At 37.8% G+C, this 23,745-nt stretch overlaps 1 protein-coding gene across 1 annotated transcript in view; it reads left to right on the forward strand.

Annotated features, from left to right (window-relative positions):
- The first annotated feature begins 665 nt into the window (after positions 1 to 665).
- Positions 666 to 23,745, forward strand: part of LOC150091274 (organic cation transporter protein-like) — a 212,738-nt gene continuing 189,658 nt past the window's right edge. The window contains exon 1 of the mRNA XM_090383043.1: positions 666 to 772. The gene's annotated coding sequence lies outside the window, so the exon portion shown is untranslated. The remainder of the gene's footprint in view (positions 773 to 23,745) is intronic.

Consider the following 23,745-nt stretch of genomic DNA (forward strand, 5'->3'; position numbering starts at 1 on the left):
AAACATCCTGTATAAAGTTTAACCAATTGGCTCCACTTTGCGATATTTTTAATACAGGAAAGCTGACCTATCCCATTCTGTTATTAAAACTGTAGAAATGGAAAATTACTAACGTAGCGGGACTGTAGCATGATGGGATCATCGACTTTGGACAAAGAAACTAAACCTGATGATCTCGTATCACGTTTCCTTCACAGTTAGCGTTTCACCTTTATTTGTCCACTGTTTTTCATCCCTCCAAACAGGGATAAAAAACTTCATTTAAAGATTCTATATACCTCCTGGCCTTAGTTGCCACAGCACCTATTCCAAAAATATCCGTTCTTTTTTTTTAATGTATATATTCCTTCCTTGTAATTGTGCGTACCTGTGCGTTTTTGTTTTTACCATGCTGCAGTATTGTGTTATTTTATTTGGAGACAGTCCACATTCGCTCACTAAATCCCTGCCATCTACGTCTGTCATCTGAACCCTTTGTCGTCATAACAGTGCACCTGTGTGCAACACGTGCCTCTACATCTTTGTCCGCTATTCTAAATAACAACCGAAAATGACAGATGCTATGAATAGTCAAAGCTGACTCACAGTACATACCTTTGACGTTAGATGGCGCTGATTGGCTGAGCGTCATATCTAGCTGTAGTCGACAGTAGAAGACTACTCGCTTTCACCTTGCAGTGGGAGGACAAGAACTCAACATCAGCAGTGGCTGCTACATGATCATGTAAAGTGTAACTGCGGCAAGGATGACAAGAGAACGAACATTCACAAGGTACTGTTGTCATTAGCCTCCATTAAATTTATAATGCAAAATTAGCATTTATTAAATTCAGAAATTTAAGAGTATCTAAAGTGATCTTCCGAGAACACATCTGCTTTGTTTCATAGATGTTGAACACAGTTGCGGAGGCGGTTATCATTTTTCTCCTTTAAATATTAATGCAGTAAATTTTTTTTTTATAATTTAAAGCGCATATTTCTGCCACTAAAATAGACTAATATTTCGGAATGTATATTGATTAATTCATTCCAAAACATTTCTCAATATTGTAGCGATAATTCAATGGTAGAATCACTGTCTGCTTTAAACACTGACTCACTATCGACCGTCCATCCGAAGCATCTCTTTATACCATTTAGGTGCACGCCAACCTTCCCCGCTTTGTAAGAGAAAAATATATTACGTAGGCATCAATAATCTATTAGTTACGGCTGCTCGCTTTTAAGGAATCATTAATAGCTATTCTTAATAGAACACATAATAGTTAACCTGGGGGTAAAATATATACATGGATAATAGAATTAAGAGCACAATTTTTTTTTTTTCTTTGTGTACGTTCAAATGCAGTGACGTCAGATAACAATGGCATCAGAGATTTTATCAAGTTAATATTACAACATAATAACTAAATATTATGATAATTTTAAATAATAATGCCTTTGTTTCATTTTAAAGATATTTAGAAAAGGGAATATTGTAGCTTTATACGAAACTTTAGAATAATATAGAGAAAAAAAAAAAAAAAACTCAGCGGTTCAGACTTGTATTTTATATCTTCTAAATTAATTTTTAAGCAGCAGAAAATTTAATTCAGAACCTTGTTTACAGGTATTGTGCGCATAATTTTTTTTTTTTTTAGAAGTATAAAATAATTTCGTAAGCGTTTAATTCATAACAGCATATTTAAATATAAAACTGCACTTTATTTTAAAAAATTGCGACAGAAAGGTTCAGTTAATAAGAATTAGTGAACTGTTATTATAAGAGATCGCACTCTCCTAATAACCTATAGAACTAACATAGTCATAGCGTTGAGGGTAAGACGCCACCAGTGGCTTCCCACAACTGCGCCCTATGGAACTAACAAAGGAAGACGCGTCTACTGTTTTGGAAATGCTGAATTAGATGATCTGCGACTTGTTCAAGGAATAATGGCAGCTTTTACCACATCGTAGCGTTCCTTTTGACTGATAATGCTTCCTAGACTACTATGATATTATTATTATTACAATCAGTTTCCGTAAAAGTAAGGTTTCATAAAATCATATCATTAATAATATCATATTTTTAAAGTAGGCCCAATTCTACATCGTGCCATCTAAGACATGAGGTAGTATCCTCAGTAATTGATCCCCATCTCAGTGCAATCACACCCCTTTAACATAAGGGATGTACTCCTGGAAATTATTATACTAAACGAATTTTTGCTCAATCGGAGTCGTACACAGCTTACATATCGGAATTTACCCAAACTTTTTGGAAAAATCCACTAGTAAAATCAGACATCACCAGAATTACAGGCATTAAATTTTGGATAAGTAGTTTAGCAATGAGTGCTGTGGGGAGTAAGTGAATTCCGTGCACTGCTGAAATGAGCTTTTATTTTTTGTTTTGATAAAGATGGCCTAATGTACAAGAGTGATCAATGTCACAGTGCTAGTCTAGTACACGTGTTTCAGTTGACCGGTTCGAATCCACTTGACCAAAAAGTACTGTTGATGATAATCTTCATTATTATTGCTTTCAATCTGATTACCGTATATTCCGGCATATAAGTTGACTTCTGTATTTTGCACTGAAAATTATTGCTTAATCATATTCGTCGCATAAGTCGAAATCGCCCCCCCCCCCCCTTTAACAGCCATCATTGCGCTGCGCAGTGTTCTATTACAGTAAGATTCGCATTAAATTGGTTTATATTTAGCTGATTTGGATCAATCAAAGAGCGTGTTCTACTGCGCTCTCGCTCCTGACCATACCGTCAGGCCTAGTAAACCAGAAACCAATTTATGTTTACTACTGTAAACAACAACTACAGACTGGTTGTCTGTAAGCAATACCTCAATATGGAAATGCATTTGCTATGAGAAATTGAAATCTCGAAAGTTTACTTTTCAAGAACTTAAATTGATATTTGGTTTACTTTCGAGAACTTGAAAAGTAAACAGGAAAACAAAAACTCCCGATGAATTCCATTGAATTTAAGGCACATGCCTTTAATTCAAGTTTAGGATTTTATATTCTGCTTATAAACTAATCTTAAAATTTTAGTATGTTTTAGCGCTTCAAAAGGTCGACTTTGCAATGTTCGTGGCGGAGTAGGGGGAAATTTTCGGGTTTGTTTATACAATCGATACTTTTAATCCTCTATTACCTATCTCAATTCTTTGTCTTTCTAGCTCGTAACAAATCTGCGTGGTTGTTAATAGTAAGCTATTTTTAAGCTGATTGTCAAAATAATACAATTTGTAAAAAGAATTAAATAAATAGTAGTGCATTCATATTTCTCACAATGTTCTTGACTTTTTCGTTCTGGGTGGTGATCTATCCCTGTTGTCTCAGTTCCGTACTACTGTCCCAAATTTCAAAATAAGTTTATTATCCCACGGGAATTAGTTTGTGCGGATTTGTCTTTGTAACTGACTCAATAAACTGGCTGGTATGTACACACCAAAAGATGTAGCGATAGACCAATTATTGGAGAATCCACCCCCACCTCTCCAATTGGGATTTAATTTACAGAACAGGTATTATAAGATATTTCTCCAATTTCTGATGGAATGTTTTTTCCTTCTCTAGGGGAAAAAAAAAGGGCGTAATACTAGTCAGATTATAACTTGATATTTATATATTTTAACTAAGCTAAAAATAATTGCAATAATCCTGTGAGTTTATACTTTGTACGACTACTTAAATATTTCGTATAGTCTAATTTCTCTTTACGCACTTTCGCTTTATTTTTAAAGTATTATATTGAATGGGCATATTTACTAATAGGTTCCTTTGGCAACGATATGCCCCTCTACCATACAAGGCAGCTCCCACTATTTTATATAATTCTAATTATTGAATTTCATGCAATGTCATCACATTGGCATTAGTTGAATTTTGATATTTTTGTTGTTCTGTTTCGTGCAGTGGTCTATAATTTAGTAACGACACGCTACAGCGACAGCAGTCCCTTTTGAATGATATTTACAGGGAATAACAAAAATCTGCCAAATATCAAAACTGTTACTATCAAGAGAACAACCTTTCTCTTGTTTCATGTAACATTTTAAAAACATTTAAACTTTTGTTTGCTATGCAATTTTTTGCTTCTAACAATGTCCAACCATAGGATTTAAAATACTAAAAAGTACTAGCATTTCGAAAAGAAGTACTGTTTGCTTGTTGTGTATCACCGAGGGAGCACGTGGTGATTGTACCCCAATCTGAGAACAGTGAGCAGTTTTGTCACTGTTATGCAAGGCTTGAAATATCCTTTTCATTCACATTTTGTACAACAGACCGCATGACATTTCAAATGAACGTGATATCAGTGAGATGAAGTGCAGTGTAATTTAGCGATTTTTTTCTTCGGCTTTTTTCCCCACCAATGTCACTTGTAGAAGATACTCAACCTTAAAACGAAACTATCTAGAAACTTGACACATCTTCTTCCCCTGCATAATTAAATATTATATGAACCGTCCCTATTAGGATATTAATAAATAACAATGAAAATAGTTTCATTATTCAATTCAGCCAAATATTCACTGTTTAGTAAAAAAAAAAAAAAAATCTACTTAATAGTGGGATGTCCTCCCCTTGCCACCACATGGACTCTATAAAGCCTCTCAAGTTTGCAGAAATTGTTGTACCATGTTGCCAGTACTGCGATAGTCTGTGGTGAAGGATCCAAATCTGCGATCTGAAGATTTGGAAACATCTCTGGAATTTCGTGGGTCGCTGATCCACGCCATTCCTGAGATGTTTTTAGGGATTCATATCCAGCGAATTTAGCGGCCAAGGTAGCAAGCACCTGAAAGTCACTTCGTGTTCGTGTAACCACTCTCGAACAATGCCAACAAAGTGATAGGGCACAACATCCTGCCGGAACACACCTGTGGCATCTTCCCGGATGGCATACATATAGCAGGAAACATACTACATCGAAAAAGGTATGGATGGGAGTAAGTAAGCATGAGTACCTTGAACGGGGCACCTACTCCAGCAGCCCATACGGACGAGGAATTTGTTGGATCGTGTTCTTGGAAACACCTGAGCGTCCCCTGATTAACCCATCCACCACTTTCTCTCTATATATTGGCACAAGGCGGGATGGCCTAAAATCACAACGACTATCGATGAGGTACTGGATCCCGCATTGGTCCGGCGACTTCTGCTCTTCCCGCTATGGTACGGGAACAAGGCAGCAAAACTTGACCAGCATTACCATCATTGGTGTGAACTACCGTACATGCTCCAAAGATACTAACTTACCCAGGAACCACCACCGGAATGTTCCAAAACCTCTGATTAGAGACAACCCACGAATTAAGACAACCTACAAAAGGCAAAAGGTTCATATGCTACTGGACTTGACTCTCACGGATGTGACCAATAAGACAATCTCCTAGATGAAGACTGACAACGCCACCGGCGTGCCACTAGATGTCAACTGCTATTCTTGGCCACCTGGCATTCTGAACCGGGTGCCCTAACTCGATTCACTTTAAACCCCTCTGCTCTGGTAGGGAGAGGACGGTTTCTCTCTCTCCTCCCCCTCCCTGCCACCCCTTTTCTCCTGGTGGGGCCAGTCCCCACTGACCTTTCTGGGGTTGCTTACCTATCATCTCCATACTTCTGTTTCCCCTCCCCTTCAGTTTTCACCCCTACTCTAGCTGAATATGCGCTTTTTTTTTTAAATTTTTTTTAGGCCCTTGCCACTGAAATCTTAGGAAATTAGGTGGCAGGGCCTGCCAGAGTACTTACTTCTAATGCAATCCCTCTGTGCCTAACCTATCTCCTCGGGGCTAAGTGTGGGGCAACGGGGGGGTCCACTAGGGGTCCAACGGCTAAAAAGTCAGATGAACAACACAACATGACACTTCACAATATAAACCTTACACTTTTTAAAATCTGACCTTCAGTGTTCTGTGTTTCACAAACAGAATACACAACACGGAGATGGGGGAACCCCTGGGGCCGTTAGACAATGAACACTTTACCCTTCCACTCTTGGAACACCTTGACTACAGCACTTCGCGAACAGCCCACAAGATTCGCAGTTTCCGTAATAATGTCACCCTTCAACCGTTATCGGATAATAATCCTTTTTCGAAGTTCGTTAGATCATGTTCCTTGTCTATGTCGATCAAGTACTTCGTACGGACTACATCCCATGAAGGTGCAGTATCACATTTATCGGCATTTCTCGACGCAACACATGTCTCACGAGGTGGGGATAAGGGCCAATTGCTAAAACAAAGGAATGGTCATAATATTTAGGTTGAACAGTATTTAATTTTCTTTGTCCCTTGAAGATTCTTATAACAATTTCGACGGTCTGCAAACCTCTATCTTGAGTTTACGGATGAACATTCTGTAGCATGAAGGCTCTGCATAAATCTGCTATTATTTGAACTAGTTTAACAGCTCCGTTACCATGGAGCAAACTAATTGTTATGTTCTAGTATGGCAAAGGACGATAGACATACGTATACGTTGCATGTCAATATACTTCCTATTTATTGACACGCAATATAAATATATAATTTGAGACTCGTTTTAAATCCATTAGTTGAAAACATCAATACTATTATTAAATTGTTTTTCAATTTCTCACTGCTGTCTTTTTATTTCGTTTAGCCCACATAAAATGCTCGCCTATCATATTGGAAATCATTTATCTCTTGAGTGTGGAAATCTCAGCATATTTACTCCTGCAAAGCAGCATCCCTGTATTTATCGCAGTGTTTTGAGGTGAAAGTACTCACTTCAGTCGCTGCCGTTTTGCAAGAATAAACACACAGAAAAGCTTGTTAGTCAATGAACGGAACTTATTCCCCACTTATCATTTTTAATGCATTACTTTAACCCTAGCACAGTTGTTAATTACGAATCTCAGAAATGTGCTTACAATAAGCTGTTTCTGTACTGCATGCATTTACACGAGTAACCAATCCATCACTGTTTGCGCAGGGATGGAATTTTCTAACAACAAAATACGATCTTTAATCTGCGCTGACATTTGCTTGTTACTGTGGTCGTATCTACCTTTATGGTATCCGGGACGTATCACCAATCGTGTCATGACTTTGCATACTACCCAATGCAGTGCCAAGCGACCCTGGTGTCACTTTTTGGAACCAAGTTTTTATTGCGTGTGCCTTTCGTTTCTGCATGGTTTAGACACTTTTCTAAAGTTCATTTCTAATCGAATCATGGCTTACTACCCAAATGATATTAATTCTAATTATAGTATAGTGTCAGTGTGCATTGAAAAAAGACTCAACGATTTCTATATTTGTAGTGTAAGATGTCAGTCTTACAAATATAGATATTTAGAGGTTATGGGAAAATTTTGTAATTTGGGAATAATTTAATCTTTGATATGGAAAGGAATTTTGACATTTGAAAGAGAAGCATATATGAGAGGAATAATAGATTTAGAAAATAAGCGATTATAGATGTGCAAGCTGAATTACAGTCAAATGGAAGAGAAAGTAACATATAAATGTAGATCCGTGGGAAAAGGGGGTGAACGGCGAGTAAACAAAAACAGCCGCCCCATACTAGGGAAGGAGTGGTCATTAGTGAACAAGCGGAAAAGGGTTACTGGAAACAGAACAATGGGTCGGTGATATGCAGGTGATTAAGACACTTTTGATCTATGCGGCAGCTAGACACAAGTCCCGATGGGCTAGCGTTTGGGTCGAAAAAGACCAGGTCACTGTGGCGGCTTTGAAATGGGAAAAAACGAAAATCCTGGTTGACGACGGACGGTAGACATGAAAGGATTGTGCTGAGAACTAAACAAGAAAATGGCTTGGTGTGCACACGGGGAAAATCGTTATGGTAAGTTTTTTAAAGAATAGAAAAGAGGGAACGATTAGGTGAATTCCTGGGATTGGTGGAGAGTCCTGGGGAAGGAAGGTTAAACGACGAAGAAAAAGTTGGGGTCGTGAGTGTGAGAGAACACAAGTGGCAAGAGTAAGAGGGAGTGTGGCTAAAGGGGAAATCGTGGAGACGCACAGTGAGAAAGCAAGTCGGGCAGTGCAGAAATGTAGGGAGTGCAAAAAGGGCCCCTAGACAGCAAGGGGGAAAATAGTTTAAGAGTAGAAAGTAACGGGAAGGCTAAGGATGATAAGCAAAAAGATTATGAAAGACAGTTAAGTGAACCAGGAGAGGTAACGACCCCTTGGAGAAAGGTACATCTGAATGATCCATAGTAAAGGAGGAGTTGTGTATTCAAAGCAGGAGAAAGGATGCCAGACCTAAGCAGTCAAGAGTTCCGGAAAATTATTTGAAGCAGATTCAGGAGAAAGCAAATGAAGGAAAGCCTTAGAAGATAGCTTGGAGAGCCTAAGCGAAAAACCTACCTGGAGAAGAAGAAAAAGGATTGAAGTAGGTGAGCGATATATTAAGTACACTAAGTTAACAAGGACTGTTAGTGAAATAGTAGGGTAATTAATGAAAAGGGGGTAGAAAGTAAAGTGTAAGTGTATAAAAGGGTTAGTGTATAATGCAAGGGAAACGAGGGAATGAGTAATAGATGAAATTGATGTACAAATAGCTGTGTTAGAAGGATAGTAAAGTTTATAAAGAGGGATTCTGAATATGTTTTAAATGATAGAAATTATATGAGCAACTCTGAATATAGTGTTTTTTATTGATGAAGATTTGTTGGTTTATCTGAGTGATTAATAACAAGTAGGGACTTTAGAATACTGAAGATTGGTCTACAAGTATATTGTAACGGATGTGAGAACACAGAGCTGAATGATGAATGAAACAGTATTGTATACAGGAGTAAGTGAAATAGGTATAGTGAATGTACAAGTGTTATGAGTTAGTTGGGGAATAAGGAAAGTAGAATGAATCAGGTGTTTTTTATATAATTGTCAAATCAGAATAACTAGTAAATGGAAACTAATTAGAATAATATATGCAAGGTATCTCTGAGTAGACTTTGTATATTAGGACTGTATGCTTTCTAATTCAATTGTATATTATGTTGTATACGTATGTAATAACTTTCATGTTTTGTTTTCACTTTGAGTCCTGTTATTCTAAGTAACACACGCCTTGCTTGTCTAGTTAAGAGTTTGCCCTCCCACAATTTGGCGAGAGAATCCTGGTCTCTTATTAAGGGGAATCAAAAGAAATTACCCTCAAGATCTTGAGAATCTTCTGTGATATATACAGAGTATAGCAAGTCAAGTAGTTAAACGCCATAGTTACGCCTAATAGAGCAGGACTGTGCAATGCTCATCTCTGTGCATGACTGGTTTGATGTTTTTTTTTTTTTTCTCTCTCACGCTATTCCAACATCGTCAGCGTTTGCAGTGGTACTTAGGGATAAGATAAGGGATAATAAATTTATTATCGTGCCAGGAGGTACCAACCCCCCCCTGTTATACAGATTTATATCTACAATAAAACAAAGCCCAAATCAAGTGTCAAGCACTGTGTTCAAAGCACAGGAATAGATGATTAATTCCATTGACAGAGATAATCCAGCAAGCATCAGGGAGTGGCACACCGAATTATGGTATGAGTTGTTGTTGTTTGGTTTTTTGGGAGCATTAGCAACTAAGGCCATATTGCTCCGGGAATATGCGGTGGTCATTCCCTGCCCTTTCCGCATTTGGTGGTGACGGGCTCGAACCCCGGTCTAATCAAGAAGCGTGTGCACGCACAACTGCTCCTTCCCACCTGGCTACGGAGGCGCCGACTATGGTATGGGAAGCTATCAAGTTGCAATATATGTTCATTTCTATTCGTTACTGATGGCATTCTGAATACAAGAGTTTACACTGAAGCAGTTCAAAGACAAGTGCTTTTGCCTTTCTTTTATTATTATTATCATCCGTTTATTTCCATAAGGAAACCACCCCGGGACGGCAAAGTGCCAGGAGGGTGCTAAGTACATATCAGGATACGAGATACTACGTGCAGTGGGTTACATATACTGAACACGTAGTCTCGTCCCGAAATATTATATACACATTCTATGTTTAATATGTACGGTATTTACACATTAATGATTCTGTACATACATTATACAACTCATATACTTACAATTCACTAATAATTCCATCTATAACTTACATATTTACATAACTGTTACAGAAGGTATATTTTTCCAGTCAACAAATTATTATTGTTCCTAAAGCAGAAGGCTTCAATTTTCTTCACAATTCTTTAGTACTTTGCATCCGATTCATATTTCGGTAAGTCTGTACGAATCCTGGAAGATCTCTTTCCGGTATGTTGCATCCTCACACAGTTTTTCGGCATCTATGTGCAGAGAGTTAAATATTTTCGCTGCATTTGATGGGAAGAATCTTTGTAGGTTACTAAGATTGTTCAGGACTGAACGCAGTGGATTATTTAGTTCTCCGCAACGTCTAGCAGTGGCACGCGGTTTAACTAGAATATTATCCAGGACTGGAGCATCTACTCTGCCTGTGAGCATTTGTGCGAGAGTGTGTATGTTCCTGTTAATTGTCCGCTGCATCCAGGGTGTGATGTTAAGGTTTGAGTAGAGAATGGCCCTTGAGATAGTAAAAGGGTGGCCAGCAACTCTGTTAAGCCATCGCAAGAACCAGTACTCGATCCCAAGGACGGACTTATAATGTGAATCTGGAGCTGAAGACCAGATTTGCGAGGCTTGCAATTGGCAGGACACACATTAAAATGTACTTGGTCGCTAGTTGAGGATCCCTAATTCCTACCAGTTCCTGTCTAGTAGCCCATAAAGCGGCGAATATTTTTGTCTTCATATGGGCGAAGTGTTGAGCAAAGGTGAGTCTGTCATCCCACTTAAGACCCAGGTCCAGGTGAGAGTGCACTTTTTCCACACTAGTCCCGTTCACAGAGATCGAGATGTCATTTTTATTCTGCTTGTAAGTTATGGTCATTTGGGCAGACTTCTGTGCATTAATACGGAGCCCGATGCAATCCAGGTAGCTCTCAAATTCTCGGATTGTGCTATTTGCCATCTGACAAATACCTTCTGCTGAGTCATGGTCTTTGGAAGTGATGAAGAATTTTACATCGTCAGCATATGTTATAAAATTGCAGTACCGTGCAAGAAACGGCTCCAGGGCGGCCGCGAAGAGAGTAGCCGAAAGAACTCCCCCTTGTGGCACTCCTTGCGAGATGGTAAAGCAAGATTGTAGCTTTTGGTGCTTAACAATAAGTTTTCTATGCTCTAGCAGGCTGGTTATTATAGTTAACAAATTTCCTCTTACATTAAAATAATTCTTTAAAATCGCAATGAGCGCTGGAATTGAGACGTTGTCGTAGGCTGCGGAGATATCCAAAAAAATAATATCAATTTGCTTTTTCTCATTTAGTGCTTTCTGCACGCGAAAAAGGGTTTCCAGCAAGTTTGTTATTGTTGATCTACCCGAAATAACTGAGTGCAAATGTGGTGGTCTATGGCTGAAGCAGTGTTGATTGATGGTGGGAAGAAGTGCTTTTTCGAATACCTTCTGTAGGGTGCAACTAACAGAAATTGGTCTGTAATCCTTAGCCAATTTTGGGTGTTTAATCTTTGGTATTGGAGTTACAATGTAATTTTTCCAGGCTTGCGGGAAAGCTCCTGACCTAATGATTTCCTGATAGATGTGCAGTAATAGATCTATTATAAATGGGCTACTTATCTTAAGGATGAACATTGGAAATTTGTCTGGTCCAACAGTTCTGCGCTCCTTCCTTAAGTCAGCGTTCGTTAATCCTCCTGTTATGGTTTTTCTGATGATGCCACCAGAGCTCTGGCAGAGTACTTTCGTGTACCTATTGTTGAAAACGTCCAACAGTCTAAGTATTCGAGTATCAAGACCCACAAGAATGTCCATTTGCTGTATTGATCATTTAGCTTTTAACATTTCAACTTCCATGTCCATCAGCTGCATATGATCTGTCATTACGCATGCTAATGACTGTACATTATTCGTTCACATTTTTTTTTTTTTCTGCTGCTGCATTCAGCTTGAGATGCTAATCGTTTACATTCATATATCATAGTGAATATGCATATTTTCAGGTAAATCCGTAGAGGCTATTTCAACGACGAACAGTGCATTTCGATCTGGGTGAATTTGCATCCTATTGTCATCCTTGAAAAAGTTTTGATCTCTGAGTCATCGAACTTGAGTGTTAGTGGTTATCATGAAAAATTTACCAGGAAGTTTATAGCATTCAAATCAAGCGCAAATTCAGTGAACATTTGAGGATTATTCTCTGCCAGAGTATTTGAGTGATTTAAAAATATACAGGTAACTGTGTAAATGCAAATGATTTATTCCAGCTGAAATGTCTGGGTGTCAACTATTGAACATCTGTTAATACGCCAGTATTGGGAATATATCAGACCAGTGTTAACGCGCCGCATCACCTATATTTAATTGGTATACATACAATAATCCTTCGCCAACAGCGAGGGATAAGTTTCTGGAAAAGTATGGCTTTTTGTAAAAACTAAAGTCCAATGGAAATGTGGGATTAGGGGAGAAAATAATAAATATTCCAATAAAACAAATTTCATTTTCCATTTATACAAAAATAAGAAGAAAGTAAAAAAAACTACACACAATAAAATGTGATTTATTGTTCTTTTTATTAATACGTACACACACCGACTATCCTCCTAAGTCGAACCATCTTATGATGCGGCGGAAATGCAGTAATCTCCAAAGGGTTTGAGAACTATTCTAAACTATGAATATAATAATCTGTCAGTCGAGTATAATAATGGAATAAATCCATTATTATACTCGACTGACAGACTTTTGAAAACTTTTCGAATATTTTACATACGCAATTAGAATATTACGAAGTATATTTAGGGATAATTTTGTCATCCAGAAAATTATCACATCTCGAATGAACTGTTAAAGAAAGATGACCTACCCAAGTCATTCGATCAATTGAAGCACATTACTCGTAGTTCTAAGAACTTGGGTGTTACCTGTGGATTTCGTGGAAAGTGAAGCTGCCCACGTGTCTGACCCACTCAAGGTTATTGCAGTTCTGCAATCCTCGATATCGGGAACTTGTTCACGTATACAACGCATTCCTCTATGATAATTGTGCATTTATTTCCCTCTGGGAGTGTAATCGACGGTTGTTTTTTTTTTTTTTGACTCATTAGGTCTGCATATGTCTGATTATATAAAAATCAAAGCAAAATGAGAGTTTTACGTTATTCCAGACTTGTATCGGCGCTTCTCAATGAATGGGCTTTTTCCTTTCAAGAATATTGATACCAAAAATATCCTTAATAAGGTATTTCTGGTATGGAAGAAGCTGAAGCTGGAGCCCTGGTAAAAAGCCAAGGGTGTTACAATGTTGCCAACGAGTTTAAACATACTGTTACTTTGTTTTTTGGCAAAGCGGGTGCTGTTGAAGTAAAGCAGGTTGTATTAAGAATAGTTTTATTTTATGAAAGGAATAAATGTATGGCTGCTTTATAATAAAAGTATGAGACTAACTAAAATGACTCCATTAAAAATGGAATTTCTACAAATGCGGTTTTAAAAGCATGATTTTCATTCGACATTTTGACGAAAAGGTTACATTGATGATCCCTGTGGTGGAAGGGGGGGGGGGGAAGAACCATGAATTATTGCACCTCATTTGCAGTACCGCTTTTCCCGGCCTTCTTTATTTTTTTTTTTTTTCTTTTCACTTAAATATCTAAAAAGGGGGACTTTTTTTTTAAATACTGATAAAGTTAAGATTCTAATGTGTGTAAATACATTGGATACACGTGAAATAAGTTTTTTAGCTTATTTTTTTGGTTGAGTTGAAAGTACAGATCCACCACCAACCAGGCAACGAAATTCTAAAATTGGGTTGTTGGCTACGTTTGTGGTTTCTATACTGAAACCTACTTTCGGGCCAAGAAGTGGGTTAATGAATCTAAAATATAACACATGAAAGATTAAAGTTGCAACATAAATAACTTTTAATAGGGATGATGGTGCAAACTGAGCGGTTTAAGAACGCATTAAGAAGTTTAACTCAGAAAATTAAAACCGATAAAACTGCCAAAAAAAAGTCACAAATAAAATTAAATACGAGGAATTAGGAAGAAGAGTAAGATATTCAACGAAGATTAATTTCAACGTTGATATTACATAACCATAACTTTTTCTTTTATCTTCTGTATTCAGGGTCATACAAAAGAGGGATGTAGTTAACGAAAAGGACAGGGTCTCGACTCAGGGACCCATAAATTGTTTTAACTGTAATAGTAGTAACAAAAAGGTAGAACACCCAAAAAAAAAAAAAAAAAAAATTCCAAAATGCCGTTGCACGGTTCTATCCATATATCTAATTTTTTTTGTTTTTTTTATAAATTCTAATGACAAATTTCAGATTTTTCTATTTATCGCACTTAACATTCAATAAAAGGAAGTGCAAAATTATGCCAAGAATACTAATTTAAAGACGGCTCAAAATACGAATCAAGTCAAATTATCGGATAAAACAATTTTGTGATTAACTGCTCTTTGTCCTTAAAACAACTTTTTTCACTATTGTGGCTTCATATTTAAACTATTCTAAACGTAAGAAGGTGCTTATGAAGAATTTCTTCAATCCCGCAAGGCGTGGGCAATACGCTTGTCAACTTCATTAGCTTAAATTAAAGTCCCGTTTCTGAATTGACAAAATAAATATATTTCTACTTCAGAGCTCAAACGGTGACAAAATAAGAGTATCGTGAGCTAGAATTAGTTTATTTTTATTTAAATATATATATATCCCAGAACAGCAACATGCTAGAAGAGCTAATCATTTTTTGTTAAAAACAAGTAGTTTCGCTTGGTGGGTAGAAGCTGAAAAAACCCTTGTTTTTTATTTAAAATTTATTGATTAATCTTATGGTATGAAATAATTTCAAATATGATAGTTGAACTAACTTACGACTGTACAGTACAACCTTTGTCCAAAAAGTTCCACGAATGATCTTGTAAAAACTCATGGAACTTGTTATAACCACTCTTTACTCTGGCACTTCCAAATTTGTAGTCAATATTGAAAGCACCAACATTATTCACTCTAGCAATAATGGAAATAACAAAGACATTGTCATTAACTGAAGTTCTCTGTAGGTCAGCATAAATATCGGGGCGAGTTTCCTTTTGTTCTAATGTCGAGCTATGTGGAACCAACCTCACAATTAAATTTTTCCTAAATCTTCAATCAAAATTCGATGACATCTGTTTTTATTTATTTTAAACTCGTCTGCTAACATTCAAACTCTTACACGGCGAATTCGTTGGAAAAATTTCCGGATCCTCAATGTTTTTATCCGATCGTGCAATGGAATGGCAGCCAACCTGGAATCGTCAACGCTCTCCTTTCCATCGTGAAAACGACCCGTACCACTCAAAATCAAGGAAAACTATAAGCTTCTTACAACAGGTTATGCGTTTCTGTAGCAGTTTCAAGCAAAATTTTATGTTCACTCGTTGCTTTTTCACCTTCATGCAGTACTAGACCAACTAACCAAAATAGGTTGGTGCCAAGACGTCAAATATGAAAGCGTGCTGCGCATGTCGTTATAGGAATGAACGTGCAAGAATTTGCATGGACGTAGGGAACTAGGTCTGCTTCACGTGTACATTTATAAAAAATTACAGGAGTAGCCGCCGATTCAAATAAAAAAAATAATAATAATAAAAACCCTTGGACATTTTGTGGTAACTAAATTCAAATTATTAATTTATGACAGTACGATGTTTTTTTTTTTTTTTTCAAACCAAATATCAGATTACTGATCAAAACGAAAATAAAAAAATAAATTGGGTTCCAGCTGAAAAAAAAGTGGAGGTGCGAACGGTGGTTTGAAATATTCTTCTTTCAAAAAGCTTTGGAAGTGAAATGTATATTCTCACTCTAGCCTTCTCAAATAAAATGCAAGGTCATTCATCTACAGGACTAAGTTTTCCATGTCTTGTGGCTCTACGGGTTGAGAGTCTCGAAAACAATTATGGCAGATTCCGAAGTACAATCTTGGAAAGCTGGCAACCCTCTCTGAGTCATGGTTAAGTGAAGATAATAAACGGTAAAAGTGCACTATATTAAATCCACGAGAAGAATTTGACTGGACAGCTATATTACATGACAACGTGGAAATAACAGAACAACGCAGAGAAAAAGGTAAGAAAAGTAGAAACATAAAATAACTAGCAAAGTATCTTTTTAGATAAGTTTCTATTTATTAAAATTGAAGATTGCTAAAATAGCTGCGGTTAACTGTAATTTCTACATATTGTTCGTTTTATTAAAATGCAAGTAAATGTGGGCTGTCAATATTTTCTACCATGGGCAAGAAAATAGGAATACACCACTGGATTGGCCTATTTCGATTCTTATACACAGAGTTGTCAATTATTATGTACGTTGACATAATAGCAATTACCACCATCTTTAGCCCTCAAGAACAGCCTCAAGTTGTGGGCATGATCTTACATTATGTATTGCAAGCTGAGATGTTGGCCCATGAAGATTCGATCGCAACCCACAGTTGCCACAGGTTGGATGGCGGCGGATCCTTACTGGATCAGCTCGTTTCACTTTATCCTACCCATGTTCAGTTTGGTTCATATAAAGTATAACGACTTGGTCGCAGCAGGGATATGGTTGTTGGCCCATTCCCGGTGCACTCTAAATATTGTTGTTAGTATGAACATCCCAGTAGGTTGGCAGTGTCCGTGTTGCTTGCACCGGCAAGTTTGGCGTCGATTATCGTACGGTGCCGAGAGTCACAGGTCGGCCCATCTCGCTGAATTGGGTGGGCTTATGCGCACGCACACACACACAGCCCGTCATTATCTGACTAACTCCTTTAAATCCAGACACGTGCCATTTGTTTCTGTCAATGCCGTGGATAGTAGAGTTCACCTAAATTAAATTCTGTACATAAACTTAATTTTAAAGACCAAACCATGGCCGGATATTTGAGATTAGATGTGGCATCTTTCAGCAACATCAATGGAGATTGCAGGGCAGGTAGTCCCACAACACAACGCAGATTGCCTGTCTAATCCCCACGTGCAATTCCGTCTTTTGGACCACAGGGGAGTGTGCTCTGCAGAATGGCACAGCCGGTTCACTCAATTTTCACCACTGAAACCGCTTATGAATAAAAGAGAAGAAAGGGGGAAAATACAGAAAACTGTTTAAAACCTGACAACCTCAAAGATATAAATAACGGTACAATTTGTTAGATATAAAGAAATGACAAATAACGAAGTCAAAGCAAGTGTCAGTTTTAAATGCCTGTCCTATAGCACCACCAGAGAAAATATCAATGAACGTGCTTCAGAGAGGAAAAAAAAAACTTATTATTGGAAGTTAAAAAAAATTAACTATTCTTCTTAAAGAATTATTATTATGAGGTACGTGCAACCTTTATTAATTCACAATGAAATTTTGATTTTAATGCACTATGGAGAAATTAAACTTCTCTCAAATAATAACAAAGATAGCTAGATTTCGATTTTTTTCACTATTATGAAGTCGTGCAGCTGATGAGATGTATGACATTGGTTTATGTGCAATTAAATTTATTTTATTATTTTGTGCGCTAATAGTGGGGAAAAATATTGGTTATGTACAACTAAATTTATTATTTTTTGTGCGCGTCAGTAAGTTGCTTATGAAAGAGTAATCATAGATTTAATCCAGCGGTACCCACTAGCATTTTATATCTGTCTTTTGATCTTAGCTCCAACTCTACAGCTGTAATTCGCAAGGGCAGTTTGCACTAAATTAAGACGTTACACAATAAGCAATTGCACAAAAAAAGAGTGAGATATCACCCATTTTTCATATGGATTTTTAAAAACAAAGGCAACCTTAGATGAAAGTGTCGGATTGCTTTAATTTCTGGATTGTAAAATGATTTTTTTTTTCTTGTAAATTTTAAATAATTCAACTGTTATGTTTACTCTCTTAGAATCAACTCTTGAACTTAAAGATAAATTGGCATTTTCCAGCACTAAAAATGCAAATACTTTCATAAAGAGCCGACCGGGCTAGCCGGGTGAGTAAAGTGCCTGCCTGGCAACCCAAAGGTCGCGGGTTCGATTCCCGCCTCGGGCTTGGATCAAAGTACTGCAAAAACCTTGGGAGGTGCACTATGGCCACAGAAGCCTATGCGCCAACAACTGCCAAAGAAAAAAAAAAAAAAAAAAAGAAGAAGAAAACTTTAATAAAGTCGCATTTGGTACAAATGGAGACAACAAAAACTTCTGGGTAGTCCATTACGTTTTTAAATTTCTGAAAACCATGACATTTTTAATCACGCCTAAAAAAAACTCTCGGGACACCGGGTCAAAACATTGAAACCGATACATCTGTCACCCCTAGTTTTCACCGAATCGGTTGTCTGTAGATTATTTCCTCAAATGCCAACAAATCGAAATTAAAGGGGCGGGCACTGTACGTGAGGGAGAGGCTACTGTCGTCTGCAGACGGTGATGTTGGAGTGTTGTATTGCCATTCACCAAAAGCACTCCGCTTTTTTCTTGGAAATGAATATTGAACCATATCCAGTTCTCAATTGCTGCTGAATTTGTTGGCTGCTTTTATCATTCAGGAATCGGATAATTGGGTGCATTTCATTTGTTCATGTTTCAAGTTTTGGTTTAGTAAAACGGCTGCCCTAAAAACGAAATTCTGTAACAATAAGAAAAGTTTTTTTTTTTTTTTTTTTATATTCATGCGACCTTTCAATTTTGGTGAATACCCCTCCAAAAACCCATCTATTAGTACCTTTAGTATGAACTGTGTATGTTCGTTGTCTGTTTTTAGTATGAAAAGAGAAATAGTTTTCATACTATTTTTTTTCAGAATTCACAGGAAATTTTACTAGGTTGATGACACATTATGCTTCCCAACTAAACATGGGATAAATATACCGTACTTCATGTACATCGAAATTTCTATTCCAAAATGAGGTTTCCTATTTGTTTATTTACAGACAATGAAAAGTGGAACTTTTATTATATGATAAATTAAACATGTGTCGCATCCACGAAAAGATTTTAAAAAATATAAGAAAATTTCACATGATAACGATATCACCTTAGCATGTACGAAAAGGGTCCGTCCATCAGCATGAAATACGTAACTCCACTCGCAGCCGATGGATTTTCATGAAATTTTACAGTTCGCTCTTTTAGAACGATTTGTCAGTCCTACTCCGATTTCATAAAAATCGGAGCAATAGAAATATATATTTTTTATACATATTCATAGGCTAATCATTGGATATTGTTTGTTCCCCCCACCATATTGTTGTTAAGGTCAAACAGCTATTGCTGACTCGGGTCATCTTTTATCTATGTTCAATGTTTGTCCTGACAAAGGAGATATGACACATTTGCAGATAGCATGTTAACGACCATTAGTGTTATATTTCATCTTGCTCTGCTCATCACCTTGAACCTTGTCTCTTATTAACGCACACGAATTTAGTTACCTGAATAACAGAGCTGATGCTTTTACAACTGGTAAAACATCTTAAAAAAAGTATGATGTAGATTATTTTAAAATTCTTAGAATTTCAAACATAGTCGAATAATAACATTGCGGGGGGGAAAGGTTGTTGTTACCCAAACATGACATTAAATATTTCTTCTGAGAGATGCATTTTCAAATATCTGACTTTAAAATAACCCTATTTTATTTACTAATAGATTTGCATATGAATGCTATTGTGCTTTTTTTTTTTTTTCATGAAATGAAATCTGGGTGCCTCCCAGATCCGACTCTTGAACAAGATCTGATTCGGCTTGTAATGTTTGAACGAGCAATGTTATGAAACAGGGCGATTCCTTCTGCCAGTTCGCTGATGGCTTGTGCTAAAGAGCAGGCGGTTAAACATTTCATTATAATGTTCAGAGTTAATGGCGACATCGGGTTTTTTTAAAGTCAGAAGACCAGAAGAAAACAGTTACCATACTACTCTTCCCGAAGAAGTCTGGGAGAAGCATTTCTTAGTTTTTGAAGGCGGCTGGTGCTTCTACTGCATATTGGAAAGCATAGACTCCAGTTCAAAATGATGGCACCAAGACCCGCCTTCTGCTACAATTTTATTAAAAAAAAAAAAAGAAAAAAAAACCTTTAATTACTGCACGCTGACCTGGTTATTTGAAATTCAGTACGAAAAATTCCTGGCGCAATCATGATAAAGAACAAACGAAACGAAGCATGTCTGCAGAACTAGTATATCGACCTGTTGGTTAAAGCGCAACCGTGTATTTCCATTCGCCTTTTAAACTTGTCTTGTGTTTTAATCGAACAGTCCTATTATTATTAATCACCCCTTTCAATAATTATCCATTATGGAATTACCAAGGTTATCGACCTATCTACTCTATGCGTTGACTAAAAAAATGTCAAGGTGACTTTAGAAAGTCACCTTGACATTAGCTACCCCGACCTTTTGACTTTTATTCAGTAGAAACCACCCACCTCTGTTGTCAAGCCCATGTGATTACTAAATACGGCTCTTGTATTCCCTCTATTTTATGAACTCCTCTGACCTTATGTGATCGCCCCAAAGTATAAATAGAAAAAAAACAACATCCATCTCCAAAATAAATTTGATTCTTCCGTTTTCCAATTCTACTCCAAAAATACATACCTTGATCTGAGTACTGTTTTCTCTCTGTCATAATTCTGCCTCTTCTTCAGAGAGGAATTGACCTTTTGTTTTATGCTGATGCGTAAAAAATTCAGCATATTAAAGAAATAGACGGAAACTACGTAAAAATAGCATCTCAGTGGAAGTGCTGCTTTGTTATTTTTAAAACAGTTGGCATGAAAAATTTCCAAAAATCTGTTCATGCTCACTTCTCTTTAAAAAAAAACAAACAACTTTGTTATTAAGCCACTTTTAAGTAAGAAACCAATCTCCCATTAAACAGACACAAAGATCAGAGGTATCATATTTAAATTAGTACATTTCCTTATACAAAATTCAGAGTGGTTAAAGCCATGTGGATAGTTAACGGCATTTTAAGTCCTACTGATTCCATTACTGTCTAGTGCCAAAATTTGGTTTGTTGTATCTAACACGAACTATCGAATTCTCTTCTCTCCATGATTTTTTAAGGTGTGCAAATTAAAAACCGCTCCTTGCTGTCAAAATCCAATCTCTAAACATGGACTACATTTCCATAAAAATAAAAAAGTGCGCGCGCCGAGCACGCATAGTGGAAGTTAAAAGAAACTTTTTTTTTTTTTTTTTTAGGTGAACATTTATCACTTGACCGAAGATCCCGTATGAATGCCACAGGCGACAAATCTGCATGAATGGGAGCCACGGAGATATGAAACGTACCGTTACCAAAAATAGTTTCGGCAAGTGCTGTGGCATCGGATGATATTTAAAACCATTTGACTTCAATAGAGCCGGAATTACTTTGTTCTTGAGAGAGCTATGATGGCTGTTACAGGCTGACATTTGACTTGCATCCTCATTTGGAAATGCTGTTTGATGAAGAGCGTCATCTCGAGTTGCTACAATCTTCACATAATTCTTGAGCCAAAGCCGATCACAGACTGAACCGAAATAATTATCCAGGAATGTACGTTTAAACTGTGTGTGGATGCTTCTGTGTTTCTTAAAATCCTGTTGCTGATCGTGCTGTGTATTACGCCCGCTACCTGTTGAACGATTTGATAGAGTACTTTTGGCAGTCGGTTTTGGCTTCTTCGCTTACCACTGGGCTTCGAGGACTCTTCATCGTTTTCATTTGCGGTATCAACTTCCATAACTACTTCCGAATTCACTTGTAACATTTCTGGGGTGATGTAAGGCTCTGAAGATGTGGATGGATTCTCCGGCTTCTTTCTTCAATTCCATTGCACGCTGTAATTTCTTCCGTTGTCGAAATAGCTTAGATCTCTCCTGTGTACGCAATGAGGGTGGTTTCAGTGCTCTCATTGCACGTATACGTGCTCTATATGTCTTACAACTTCAACGTGTCTAAGACTAGTAGTTTTAGACAAGTTGAATTATATATATTTTTTTCCCGTTTTTTTTTTTATTAAATATGGTGGAGAATGATGAAAGAAACAGCACGACGCAATCAATTGGGGTATTGATTGGGTCATGCGTCGCTCGTGCCTGGTACGTTGTGGTACAGGTGGGGGATGAATTATATCGTGTCGCATTTTCATGGCGATTTTTGTCAATCCAGACGCATTGCACGTGCTCTATACGCCTTACAACGCTCACTACAGTGGACCCCCGCTTTGCGATTGGTTCACTGTATTATCAAATCACTTTCGCAGACACTCGATAACAAAATATCGTTCACTATACGATACGTAGTAAGCGCCGGTCACTGTGATCACATTTACGAATTGAATTTTAATTCTATTAACGGCGATTCTCATAAGCGAAAATAGGAGGAATGTTATCCACGGGCTATAAAAGTAAATATATAAAGCACAGATTTGCACTTTATTTGACACTTTACACACTCGCTGGAGCATTTGATATGCTCTGGTGGCCGAGCATCTTGCGAAGATTGCGGAAGGTACATACCCCCACCCAACTTGTACAAGTGTATTCAAACTTACCTGGATAACCGGAAGATCATAATTTCCACTCCATACAGAAGCCTCACACGCTCTGTCCATAGGGGTTGTCCTCAGGGGGTCAGTTCTGGCCCATTCCTCTGGAACATTGTTCTAGATGAGCTCCTTGCTCTTGACTTGGGGCCTGTTACCCCCCCAGGCATACGCCGACGACCTCACCATATCGGTCGCTGCAGACTCAAGAGCATCCTTTGAAGCCATCGAAAATCATTGCCATTCAGGATTGGGCTGAACTCCATAAGCTACATATCTCCCCACAGAAAACGCAGTCAATCCTCCTTAAGGGATCCCTGCAGACAACAAGACCTCCATAGATTAAAATCCAAGGAACTACCAAACTGGTCACAGAACTTAAACACCTGGGCATTGTTTTGGACTCCAAGCTCACCCTTTTCCCTGTATCTTTCTCATCTCCATACCAAGGTCAGAAATTATACAGCCCTCATTGTTCAGATAAGCTGGTCAGTGGGGGATTAGACCGCCGCACGCTTAAGTTGCTCTAGAAATCCATCTTTCTACCAATCATTACATATGGCTCCGGGGTCTGGTTTCACCGAGCTACATTGATTTGCAACCAGCGCAAGCTAGAAACTATCCAGCGACGTATCCTACTATCACCAGGGCCTGCTGCACGGTCAGTTCTACCGCCCTTCAGGTCCTTGCTGGTGTCCCTCCGCTCGATCTTGAGGTCATCCGTCGAGGACTCTATTACTGCCTATCCAGGGGTTTACCAACTTCCATTCTTGGTTATACCATCAACACCCTCAATGAAAGCAAGACAGAAAAGAGGCTAATTGCAGCCAAGCTTCTATAGACCTGGCAGGCCAGATGGACAGACACTGACAAGAGTAATTACAAACAAATTTATTCCCGACATTTCACTTGTTTTCCCCAAAGCTCCACCGTGGTTCTCCCCAGGTCTTTATGCAACTTATCTAATAACTGGGCATGGTTCGATCAATCAAAAATTGACTCCCATGGGCATAATAGATAATCCTATTGCTCTTGTGGAGAAATCGAGGACTGGAACCATTTACTGTACCTCTTCCCACTCTGAGGACCTTCGTAGCATCTTTTTCACTAGGATCCAAGGCATACCACAGGGACATGAACACTTGCTC

Source organism: Mastigoproctus giganteus, chromosome 1 (assembly GCF_048544385.1).
Source record: "Mastigoproctus giganteus isolate SK-2022 chromosome 1, ASM4854438v1, whole genome shotgun sequence".
Classification (NCBI taxonomy): Eukaryota; Metazoa; Arthropoda; class Arachnida; order Uropygi; family Thelyphonidae; genus Mastigoproctus; species Mastigoproctus giganteus.